The following is a 13,682-nucleotide window of genomic DNA, read 5'->3' on the forward strand; positions in this document are numbered from 1 at the left end:
ATGCAGATTAATCGCTAATCTCCCCGAGATGAAAGGGCAAAAGAGAGAGGAATTACTACTTTGTACATTAATGACTTTGGTAACATAACTGTGTCTAGCTAAAGGCTACTACAGTCCATATGGCCCCATAGCCAAGTGCAAATCAAGGACGTGTTATAAAAGTATCATAACTCATTTCTCTTTTAGAGTTTTACTTATTTTTATCTTTTGTTTTCATTGCTGCAAAGAGGCATACCTTTATTTGAAGAGTGCTATCACAATAGTATCTATGCATTGATACATTTAAACCAATGATGCTTTTAAATTAGTGCTACCTGTCTGAGACAATAATGGGTCTGTAAAACATTTTGAAATATTTTTGTCGAGTTTGAAATGCGTTTTAAGTCACTGCAGGTGGTAGGCAGCCCCATTCGGTCTGGCTGCATTCTTTAACGGGCAGTTTCTGTGCATATTTCCTTTATTGTGGCAATGTAGATAAAGCGCTATATAAGTACACTCCATTTACCATTTATTTTGGTGCTGCTGCTTTATGCGTTACATCAAATAAGATGAGATAGCATCTTCATTTCATTTTTCCTCAGCACAATATCATCTTTATGAACATTTGTTATTATTATACTGTTCCCCACCCCAAAAACATGCACAAAGCATTGGATTCCGACTATAGAAGTACAGAAATAAAACATCACCTGTCCAAACAGCATGAGAGCCCGCTAGAGCAGCGGTCCCCAACCACTTGGCTGGGAACCAGTACTGGTCCGTGGCGCATATGCTAGCGGGCCGCACAGAAATAATGAATATTAACGACCACATTCTAGCCTGTCCCTCTTGACACACCAATCTACCTGCCTACTCCATTGACGAGTCTGAGTAGAGATATGTGGAAGTCGCCCTCTAGTGGTGGCCGCCATTACTGGGGTGTTTACACACCTCAGTAGCAGCCCAGGGTCAGTCAATGTAAAAGATATGTTAGCTGCCTGCTGCTAGCTGTGAGCTGTGGACAGCATACCTCAGCAGTGGCGGACTGGGTACTTCCAGTCTTTTTGCTAGGATTAATCAATAGATATTATAATAAAGCTGGATAGGATGTCATCATAGAAATCAATTAGAGCTAGCATCTTTTTTTTCTTATACTGTATCTATGTGTGCTTGTCCTTGATAGTCACGAATGACGAAGGCACATCAGATTTGTTCGTGGAAATAATAAGCCCACATGCAAGTGAAGATGACTGTAAAGCCCTTTTCACACACACATATCCAGGGAAATTCCCGTACAAAGTGATGCGGAATTTACTCGCGTCATTGCTTTCATGCATATAGAGATGTCCCGAGAATGACACAGGTTGGACACTTTTACAGACTTGTCCCGTGTTGCCGACTGGCGGTCTCTGTGCGGGGAGGGCTACTGGTGTGATTCTATAACCTGGACATTACGTCATTTTTGTTGGTCAAATCGGGTTTTGTTCCGGAGGGAACTTTCCTGAAGTCGTAACTGCAGCCAACTCAAGCTCATCAAGACTGTATTTAAGCCCAGGCGATCGAAGAGAAGGGTGGAAGTAAAAATCACGCTGGCTTGTGAAGGAAGAATCCCCCTGGCTTTGTTTTGTTGTTTTATTGGCTCTCTGCCTACAGCTTATGTTAATATTTTATCGATCCCCGTCGACCTACTGGCACGGACCCATTGTGTTTTTCCCCGTTTTCCGCGATTGCGCATATTTTTGTATTTAATAAACCCTTGAACGCTTTCCTCCGTTGTTTTGTGCTTTGAAGTACAACCTTGTTTCCGCTGTAGCGGACCCTAACATTGGCAACAAAATAAACCACATATTTCCAAAGATGGACTCTCTTCCTCTGTTCTACTGTACGGAAGCATTGTGGAATTCTCCCTTTTCAGCGATCACCTGTATTTTTGTGTTTATTAAACCACTGAATGCCTCCTTCCGTTGTTTTCTGCTTTGAAGTACAACCTTGTTTCCGCAGTAGCGGACCCTAACATCGGCAACAAAATTAACCACACATTTCCAAAGATGGACAATGAACTTTCTTCCTTCGCTCTACGATCGCGTAGCATTTTAATTTCATTATGTTTTCAGTTTGATTTAGTTATTTCCAGCTTGCTATGTTGATAAATGCGATATTTGTTTACAGCTTTTCGTCTCACTGCGAAGAGGGAGGAAGTGACGATCGGCCCACCATGATATATATGTCATCAGCATTCGTGCTGTGACCCGGGAATTTAACGCCTGCTTTCAAGCACACCGCTTCCCGGGAAAGTCCTGGACATTTTACTAAGACGTTACTAAGACGTGAAATGTCTCCGTGTCAGTTGACCTGGTAAATTTATTTCACATAAAACTTCTGCACGGTTAAATCCTGCAATATTCCCGGTAGTTCGGAGTGTGTGAAAGGGACTTAAAACAGACGTCTTTGGACCGCTTTTTACAGGGGAAAAGGCTACCTGACAAGTCAGAAGAGGAACGGAAAGTCCACTCTGCATAATATGTGGCCTCAAGTTAGCTAACGTGGCAGTGAAGCCATCAAAGCTGCTTGCGCACAGAGACTAAGCACCTTTGAATAATGGCCTAGCCTTTGGAATTTTTTAGACATGTAAGCGTGAGCACGGAGGACACAAACAATTAGCGAGGGCTACCACATCAACAAAAGAGAATGCACTGGGAGCAACATAATGCTAAAGCCAAGAAACCTTTCACGACTGGAGAGGAACTTAATATGCCTGCGACAAGGATATTTGCCGTCAAGTTTTAGGAGAGGCTGCTCTAAAAAAAAGGCGGACTCGGAGTCTGGTGAGTTACATTTTCCCTGCACTTAACGTTCATTGTTAGCCCCGCTGTGTTATTTTATATTTATTGTATTGTGCTGTATACATTGTCAGTCCATGATAAAAAAAAGGCCCACTTCACACCAGACCGTGGTGCAAACAATGTTGGGGACCTCTGCTCTAAAGAATTTTCTACCATGAAATTAAAATGACCATATCACCATTTTTCCATGGTCTATCGGTGACTAATAAGAACTGTGAGAGAGGTTGAAATTTGCGGTTTTGAGTAATGTTGACTCTTTGTGAAATCTGAGTTTATTTTTTACGGTGATTTAAAGACGCCACATGATTGAACAGTCCGGTGTGATCACAGAACTCCCGACTGCAAGCTTGTGTGCTGTGCTTGTGTCTGATTGGTATATTGGAGTCCAGTGTTGTTTTTGGCAGCCCTTTAAATTTTCGTCTTAGTCATTTGGACGAAAATACTTACCAGTCTTAGTTATATTTAAGTCATTTCAAAATGTGTTCCTCTTCATCTTGTTTTAGTCTTAGTCGCTGATAACAAAAACTTTTTTCATCTGTAAAATTAAGTTTTAGTCCAAAAATAAATAAATAAATTAACAATTTGGAATTAACCTTGACAGACGAGCATATATTGTAGCGTTTACAAGGACAACGCCAACTCTGTGATGATAATACACACTCAGCGAAACATTACATTATTTTCAATTAATTAAACCCACCAGGATGCCTCGAACTGTATGTAAAAAGAAAAAGTTGTCTGAGAATTTAAGACGACACTCTCCACGCTAAATGCTAATTGCTAAGACGGATGCTATGCTAACGCTACAAGTTACATTTTGTGTCTGATGATCACTCAGCACAGACCTTTAAAGGCTAAAGCAAGACTGCATAGTAATTTTCAGCCTTTTAATCCAACTCAGTGATTACTTGTGGCCACTTGTAAAGAACACTTTTGAAGATTGGATGTGTTTTGGTGTTTTTTTTTTTCTGTATCGTGGTGTTTCCATTTCTCAAGGTCCTGCAGAAAACCCTACTATAACCCCGTAAATGTTTAAAGAGAAAATCCAAAGACCGCATGTGTCTTGATAAAGCCTCTGTTCCGGTCAATGAACAGGAGCAGCTCTGCAGACTGAATGCTGCACTCGGCAAAATCCACTTTTCTGCTGACCGTCTGCATGGCGGGTTGATACAGTCACGGCCCCGTAATTTCCCTTCTTGCTCTAAGAACGACCCAGCCAATTACACTTTACAGACTCTCGTTGCTTGGCTCAATTCTTTTCAATTTCCCCCGTCTGTCAGTTTGAACTGAGATTTCGCGCAGATGGCCCCATCGAGGCAGTCAAAATGATGTATCGCATTCAACGAGTGTCATATCAAATTACCTGCGAGGAAACGGCTGAGATTGTTTGCCAATAAAACGTTGACTGGGCCCACAGGCTGTCATCAGAATGAGTCCAAAGGGAAGGCGGCAGGAGGTGAGAAGAACATAATAAGATGTTCTTCTTATGGACCTAGGTGATCACTGTGTAACCCTCACAAGCATTACACCGCCTTAAATCAGATTGCCGCTGACCAATAAATTAAAACAACATGGGGTGAAGGGCTGCCTGACCAAATAAATCGTGCCCCCTCTTGACTGAAGGTTTCACTGCCCAGTCTGCTGGAACCTACAAAATATAAACCCATTGTGCTTGCCTGGCATTTTTTCACTTTGGCCTTGTCTATTGTAGCCTTGCTTGTTTTCAGAATTTGCACACTGCTGCTACAACAAAACACAAGGTATTTTAAACTTTAAAGGGAACCTCGGACTTAAAGACTTGTAGGCTCTAATAAGCCGCGATTGTTCTCTTTTACTGAAATATTGCCATTGATTTGAAAATCTCTAATATTTAGGACATGTTTTGACCAACAAAAGGCGCCACGTTTTTATACCTGCAATGGACGCTCAGAGTGATGACGTAGATTGTCACTGTTACTCGATGAATTTTACCGAGTTACCGACTGCAATTCCTTCTTACGCGGCGAGACACCCAACACATGCGCTCATCAGTTAAAAGCGGCAAGTAATTTGTGTTTTTATTAAGTCTTTTATTATGTTTTCATTGCCTTAAAAGACTTTTTGCTTGTCTTTCCAACTCATACTTTTAAGAATTGTATTTTCTTGAGGTAGCTTTAAAGGGTATTATAATACTAAGGGGCTGTGAGATATCAATAGAACCGTTATGTGGCAAAATAACAAATATTAATAAAGTTAACAAAAAAATGAATCACATTCATGAGCAATTATCGAAAATAGATCGAAAATTACGAACATTTCCGAAAGAATTCCGGAAACAGCCGAATGGGGCGGAGACGTCACAAAAAGGAAACAAAAGGTCGAGGCAGGTGCCATCGTTGTTTATCGACGAGAGAGTTGCGTTCGTGTTTTATCAAAAAATCGCTAAAATGGTTCAAACCTGTCATGCAATGTGGTCTACAAATAGCCATTTGTCGCAATGTAGTACCCATGAGTTCCCGAACGCGAAAAAAAGAGCTGGACTACGCAGACAATGAGTAAAGTTCCTCCGTGCTAAGAGGGTTAATTTTGCAGACCCAGCCTCCAGCACGGTTTTGTGTGGTGTGCATTTTACACCTGAAAGCTATTCGAACTATGGACAAATGAAATAAGGTTTTGCTAAGAAATTGCTGATGAAAGCAGATGCTGTGCCCACAATACACGCGCAGCCACCTAAATGTCCCGAGATATCAAGAAAGAGGACGATGACTGGCTCTGATGAGACCACCCCACCACCCCAGGCAAAGCAAAGGAGGGAAATGGCCAGAGTGAGTACTCTTTTATAATAAAAAACATCACACATTGGATATAGGACTGGACACATGTATAAATTATCGCTCGTAAAATATATAGAACACTCTAATCCCATTCATATTTGTGTCTGTTGGCAGAGCGAAAACCTATTATAGCACAATAAATAATAATAATTCTATACATTACTTTATTTTGCGGTCACTGTGTATCAGCTTCACAAAAAGAAATGCAAAACAAACCATTCGGTGTTTCCCCACACGATCTGTTGCCGGTGTTTCATCAGTGTGATTGCTCCCCTCAATGATCCTTTCATTAGGCTGCATTGGCTTTCATTTGGGCTCAAATTGATAACCCAAAACACCAAAGAAAGGTTCATAACTCTCCTCGTCACCATTAGAAGAACGTTCGTTACGTCGGATTCGTCGCTGCAACTAGAAACAAAATTGTCCGCCATCATCGCCGCCATTCAGTACGAAGCACTGAGCCGGTTGTTTCCTTGTTGTGACGTTACGCACACAATATGCTAGATTTCTGGGATCTCGGGTGCCGGTCGTTTTAGCTTGACAATCGATCCAAATTTCTATCATTTTCTTGGTGTTGCGGTGTGTGTAATTACACGAAGTGGCATGATATGAATTTAAAAGGCATGCGTTTATGGATAAATGATGGAATATTAGCATTTCCCCAGGTGTTGTAATACCTTTTAAAGCAGATTGTTGATCTGTTGACCACATGAGTCACGTAGCATATTTAAACCACCCTCATTTGATATTACTACATTTAAGAATTTTCTTAAGACATCTTTGGTATGTTCTGACTGTAAACATCTAAACAAAACAAGCTGAAAGCACACGGTAGTACTTTGGTTGTCAAATTCGCCTCTTGTAGCATGTTTCGCTGGTGTAGCACATCTTGGCAGAACACCGTTTTTTTTCCTACTCTCGTCTCATCCCGTCTTCCCTGTTCATTTTGCTTTTGCTGCTCGTTTTGTGAAATATTGACAGTGCTGTCATGCTCAAGAATGTTCCTTGCGGGTTCAAATTGAAAGGGTTGAACTGATGACATATTTATGTCGCTAGAATCATACTCTGAAAGCTAGTTAAATAAATTGCAAACTGTATAAAAACGGAAACATCCAGAGGGGTTTCAATTACAAATTATTTTCACTCACAATCACATTTATCTTTTAAGAAATACAATTCTTTCTGTCGGTAGATCCCTTAAGTTATATTGCTTTCCTGTCATGAAGTGCTACACAGTTCAGAATCTGAATCCCAGTCCAGGAATTTCTGTGTGTTTGCATGGTCTTTCCATGCAGGTGCAGATTTTCTATAGTATAGTATGGTTGGCGTATCTCCCACATCACAAAGTACTCATCTGTGCAAATGTGTGAATGTGAAAGCAATCATGACAGACTTTGGATTAAAAAAATTCAAGAAGACAACTGGTAAACTGTGCTGACCTTATATACTGTTTATATTTTTTGATAGGTATGTCCCTGATCCGATCACATGATTGACACTCATCACCATCATGTAATTTTTAGAAGATTGGGTTTTCAGACTTGTTGTTGTTATGTTTTCAGAGCTACAAATCAACAAAAATGGATATTGTCAAAAGAAACCAAAAAAAGTATGTGAAGTACGACACAACATTTTTTAAAAGATCGAAATCAGGTAAAAGAGATTGTGTTGTAAAGAGTTTTTTAAAGGGCTATAGAGAAACAAAATCAATATGTATTGGGATACTGTCAAACAAAAGAAAAATAATTATGTTTTGCACTACGCAACATTAAAACACCAGCAGAAGTGGAAATAAACACTGCCGCTAGCTATCATGGGAAGTTAACAATAAGAGAGCATCATACAAACACGACAATGTATGAAGTGTGGAAATATTTTACATTTGAATGTCCTTTTTTTCTTTTTCAAAAATTGCCCAGGTATCTGTTCAGTACACAGTATCGGCAGATCCTCAAAATCAGGAGACTCGAACTCGGATGCAAAAATTTCTGATCAGGACAACCCTGTTTAGTGAGTTACCTTTTTAACATGAATATTCAATGAATATCGTATACCATTCAGTCAGGCAATAAAATTTTCATCACTGGACAGAACTAGCAGTCTCATGGTAATAACCAAAACGCCCAATGATCTTGGTGTACATTACTGAGGAGTCCAAAAATTCAAAATTATAATTGTCCCATCGGGTGATAAAAGCCTTTTAAAATCATATCGGAAAATATCGACATCGATTTTTCATTATCAGTTTTGGGCCAATATGCACATGGCAGTGCCCAACTGGCACTTTGCACTTGCACTTGCACTTGATCAAAAAAACTGATGTTTACACTATTTTGATTTGGTATTTTTTCTATAACTTCAGTTGAAGTTGTTCTCTTATTTTTCATAGAATGTTTATTTGTAAAACCTTAAAGTTGTTACATTTATCATTATTAAAGCATCCAGTTGGGCATCACAATACAATTCGCCATAATATGTTGAGGTTACGACCGCATATATCGGTATTGGTTTGATATCGTTTTTGAATGTTTGGTGTTGGACAATAACGGGATATCGGTTATCAGTTAAATAGTCATTATCGGACAACTCTAATTGAACTGTATGTGGTGTGGAGGCTTGACACAGTCGAGAGAATTAATGGAAGGAAGGATGATGAGACATTATTTGAGATTCTCTTTTCACTGCTGTGCCTGCATAGTTCGATGAAGGGGCTCTGAAGTGTGATGTATTAACTTGCTTTATGAAAACACTTGGTATTCCTTATTCCACAGATAAAAGTGCACAATGATAAAGTTGTTTACCTTTCCTGCCTGACATTCTCTCTGCTTGTTCTGCTCCAGTCGTTACCATGTTATATCTGTAAATACAACTGCAATTAGGCTTGTGTGTAATCTCAACAGAGTGTAACAGATTGCCACAGGTAATGACCGTGTGAAGTGAAATGGAGCATTAAAATGAAAAGTAGTATGCTAAAATTGAACTAATAGTATTTATGATCCCATCACAATTATTTGTATAGTTTGCTATCAGACCAATTAACGCTAAGTTCAATAGCTTGCTTACAGATAGTATTTCCCCCTTAATTTATTTCAAATTGGTCTATGCTGTGTTTCAAAATTATTCATGCATGCAGGATTTCAGTTAAAGAAAGCACAGAAACCTACTCATTAAGGTTTCCCTCGAACGGCCATCATGACTGAGTCTTATTGTATGATCACCTCATATTATTCCATACGTGGCAAATTAAATGATACCTGGTTTTGAAATCAGAAGCCTCATAACAAAAAAATTATTGCAATTTTTAATAGTGACACGCTGCAATATTAAGTGATCCTGTAGGGTCTTGGAAAGTCTAAGATGTGCTAATCTTGTTAAAATGCCTTTAAAACGCATTGAATTTCATCTGGTAGGTCTTAAAACTCCTAGGTCTTAATGATTTTTTTGTGAGGATGTCTGTAAAATTTAATGCCCCTGGCATTAAAGTTGATTCTAAGTGGTTTTAAATATATCTAAAAGTCTTACATTTCACTTGATGAAACCGTTAGGAACCATGGTTTTGGTATTTGAGTGCGAAACATGAAGTCGAAGTAAACACAAAATGATCGGGCCCCCAGGCTTTTAGTTGACACCTGTGCCTTACATCGTTTATTTCCAGCCTGATCCCAAATAAAGATACATTTATTGAAGAGGTTGTTCAATCACAGAAAGACACAGTTTATATGGTGATCAAGAAATAATGCATTTCCATGCAAAAATGAGTAAACAAACACTGGCCATTTTGAGAAAATCATCATGTATTGAATTGATGTTAAACAATTTGCGAACAGCACATGCATAATAATCATGAAAATCTTGATACGCCTGACCGGCAGAGTATTATTTCTACTCAGCTCCCCTTGTTTTGGTTGAGGACATGTTATGTACCAGAGCATGTTGTACTTTGATGCAGAGTCCCAAGTCAGCCCAAAAGAACACATTTATTCCCAAGAGATCTTCTGGAGATCATGTGGTGTTTAATATTCATGAGCAGGGAGGTGAAGATCTTGAGTGTGCCTACCAGTGATGTTAGCCAATCTTACGCAAGTTTTATGTAAATGTATTCTCAGCTCTGGATATATTATTGAGATCAAGTTAGAGGGCATATGCTAAACGACAGATGTTGTCATGGCTTAATAAGCATTGCGCTATGGGACATTTCTGTCCCATTAGCTTTGCTTCCATGTAACTAGCGTTTCACAACCTTTAGTGTCCTGTCAAATTGATTCAAGTGATATTCTACCTAATTTTTCATTTTCTGTGTTTCATGTGCAGATTGAAGCATGTGGATCACTGAAGCTTTGCTCCTGTGTTTTTGCTATTCGGTACACTGTAGGATCACCTGTCAAGTAATGTAAGGGGGAATATTAAAAGGTAATGAAGATCACATTTTGTCAGGTGCACTGTTGTCAGACGATGCAACGCAAATTTATAGTCTTATAGATCTCACAAGGGTGGCAACTTGCGGTGAGCTGGAACCCATCGCAGCTGACTCTGAATGAGAAGCAAGGTACACCCTCAACTGGTCTCCAGTTCATCACAGGGTACAAATCAGTGGCAGATGCTGGTCTTTCAATGAGAGAAAGCTCAAAGTGTGTCTGCCTGTGAGTGCTTTGTGACGGTGGAGGGGCTCAGCGGCACCCGCTGCTCGGTAGAGAAAGAAACTAGTGTGCCAGAAGTCAAGCCTCCAAACACAAGCAGCTACAGCGGTATGACAAATATCTAAACCTTTTGGAATTTCTCACATTTCTGCATAAAAACACCATCAAATGTGATCTGATCTTTGTCAAAACCACACAGATGAAAAAACTGTGCTTTAACTAAAACCACCCAAACATTTATAGGTTTTCATATTTTAATAAGGATAGTATGAAAACAATGAAAGAAGGAGTAAAAATAAGTAAGTGAACGATTACATTTAATATTTTGTACCCCCCAGCTTTGGCAGTAATAACTTCAACCAGACGCTTCCCGTAGCTGCAGATCAGTCTGGCACATCGATCAGGACAAATCTTGGCCCATTCTTCTCCACAAAACTGCTGGAGCTCTGTCAGATTCCTGACATGTCTGGCATGAATCACTGTATTTAGGTCATGCCACAGAATCTCAATGGGGTTCAAGTCTGGACTTTGATTTGGCTACTCCAGAATGTGCATTTTGTTCTTCTGAAACCATTCTGAAGTTGATTTACTTCTGTGTTTTGGATCATTGTCTTGTTGCAGCATCCATCCTCTTTTTAGCCTCAAATGTCTGACAGACGGCCTCAGGTATTCCTACAAAACATCCTGATAAACTTTTGAATTAATTCTTCCATTAATGATTGCAAGTTGTCCAGGCAGCAAAACAGCTCCAAATCATGATGCTCCCTCCACCATGCTTCACGGTGGGGATGAGGTGTTGATGTTGGTGAGCTGTTCCATTTTTCCTCCACACATGACGTTGTGCTTTACTCCCAAACAATTCAACTTGGATTTCATCAGTCCACAAAACATTTTGCCAAAACCTCTGTGGAGTGTCTAAGTGCCTTTTTGCAAACATTAAACAAGGAACATTGTTTCCTTTTTTTTTTTTTAGACATCAGTGGTTCCTCCGTGAAGTCCTCCCATGAACACCATTCTTGGCCATAGTTTTACATTGGGTTGATGTGTGCACAGAGATATTGGACTGTGCCAGTGATTTCTCTAGGTCTTTAGCAGACACACTAGAGTTCTTTTTTACCTCTCTGAGTATTCGCTGAACTCTTGGCGTCATCTTTGATGGACGGGTCCTTGGGAGAGAAGCAACAGTGCCAAACTCTCTCCATCTGTAGACAACTCCTCTGACTGTTGATTGATGAACATGCAGACTTTTACAGATCATTTTGTATCCTTTCCACGCTTTATACAAATCAACAATCCTTGATCGCAGGTCTTCAGACAGCTCTTTTGACCGAGCCATGATACACATCAGACAATGCTTCTCATCAAGACAATTCTTACCCGGTGTGTGTTACATAGTGGATGGGGCAGCTTTAAACCAGTCCTAACCTGACTTAAAATGTTTGGTATAAATTAGGCAGAGTGGGCAATTACTTATTTTTCCCCCTTCTGCCATTGTTTGCATCCTCATTAAAATATGAAAACCTATAAATGTTTGGATGGTTTTAGTTGAAGCAGACGCTGTATTTTCATATGTGTTATTTTCACAGAGATCAGATCACATTTGATGGTGATTTTATGCAGAAATGTGAGCAATTCCAAAAGGTTCAGATACTTTTTCATACCGCCTTTCAATAGAAAAAAAACACTAGGAAATAGCTTGATTTTTCACTCGACATTTTTAACAAGGCGAGTGTCGCTAGGATGATTATGAAAGTCTCCTGTTCAACTCAGAACAATGGAATGAAAGACAAGTTAGACAAGAGTCTTTAAGTGATCCACTAAGCATGTTTTTGGAATGAAGAAGCTTCACCCAACTTGTCTGTGAGAAAGTAATGCAAGAGCAAGTGGCTGGCGGCGGTCAGAAGGTCCAATGGGTAAATTTCAATATTACCTGAGTGATTTCAGTGTAAGTGATGCTGAAACATGTGTAATATACTGGTGGACAATGACAAAATTACTCAGATTTTGATATCATAGACCTGCTTTTGTTTTGCATTATACTCTATAATCGAGAGACCTCCTGCTGTAGTTTGCACTGATTTTCTGCCACAATCCATCACACTCAATGAACCTGTGGTACCCGATTCTCAGATAACGACTGAAAGCATTTCGCAGGGCTTTTAAACACTTCTTAAGGACTTATCTGTTGCCCTGATGGCCTGTCCACAACAATCAATTTCACCCGTACACCCTCTTACCTTCTTATTGATATAGTGGTGTTATTTTATTAGGTGCAGGCTTGAAATGAAAATATCTTTTTTTAAGGGTTAAGCAGTTACAGAAAAGTTGACTCAATTTGGATTGCTGAATTGGCCGTGAAATTAACAATCTCCTTTCTATTTTCATTGTACGGTTAGTATTTTTCACCTGTATCCTCAGTAAGCACATTCATGTTTCGGCAATAAATACCTTTACACGAAGCTTGTGTTTTGTACATGAGGTAGAAGGAAGGCCAAAGCTGTTATCAGATGGTGTGTTTGTGTATTTGTGTGTTGGGGGTGGCTTTATTGACGCTAGGTTGAAAAGAAGTAATTTGAGCTGGTGGGAATTAGATAGGAGGTGAAGGCAGAGATAGTGGCTGTAATCTATGGCGTGTCAGCCCAATGGCACATGAAATCCACCTGCCCTGACGATGAGCAAAAGCCTGTTAGTATAGAGTGGGAGAGCGGTTGCCTCCATCGACAGTTCAGTCATGTACTTGAATCCCCTCCACAAAACAGAAATGCATTCTTAAAAGTTATCGCTGTAAATGTTAGAAACTTTGAAACAGTAGCCACGTTTACATGCTGACTTTTATTCATACCGATTCAAATAATTCCGAATGGAAATTTCGGATCAGCTGTTTACATATCACTTCATCTATTCCGATCCAGCGTTTACATGTGTCTGCCTTTATTCCGAAAGGACGTTTGACAACTGCCGTCTGACATGCGCAGATTAATCAAAACAAAGCGTCACGTTGCAAAACATGGAGATCGATCGTCAGAGTGCTGCTGTTTTAACTTTAACCCACTTGTTGTGTTTGTGGGGTCGTATCCGCTTCTGCTGTTTTGCTCTTTTGCCTTGTAGTAGCCGGTTTTCCACCGGTTTCTAATCTGGTCAACGCTCCGGTCTATTCCGGCTTCGTGTAACCTCTCGTGAACTTTTTTAAATAGTTCACTGTTCCTCGTTTTACGCCCGTCTAAGCGAGCAATTATATTCAATTCTTTTAAAGTTTGAATTAAATACAATCTTTCCGCCGGGCTCCAATTAGGTGCGCTGTGCTTGGAAGCCATGTTGCAAGTGACGTTACTTACGTCACCACATCAGTACGGAGCATGTGCAGAAAGAACGCAAACAGACACCATTCCGCTTCCCTGTTTGCATGATAT

Source organism: Corythoichthys intestinalis, chromosome 18, assembly GCF_030265065.1.
Source record: "Corythoichthys intestinalis isolate RoL2023-P3 chromosome 18, ASM3026506v1, whole genome shotgun sequence".
Classification (NCBI taxonomy): Eukaryota; Metazoa; Chordata; class Actinopteri; order Syngnathiformes; family Syngnathidae; genus Corythoichthys; species Corythoichthys intestinalis.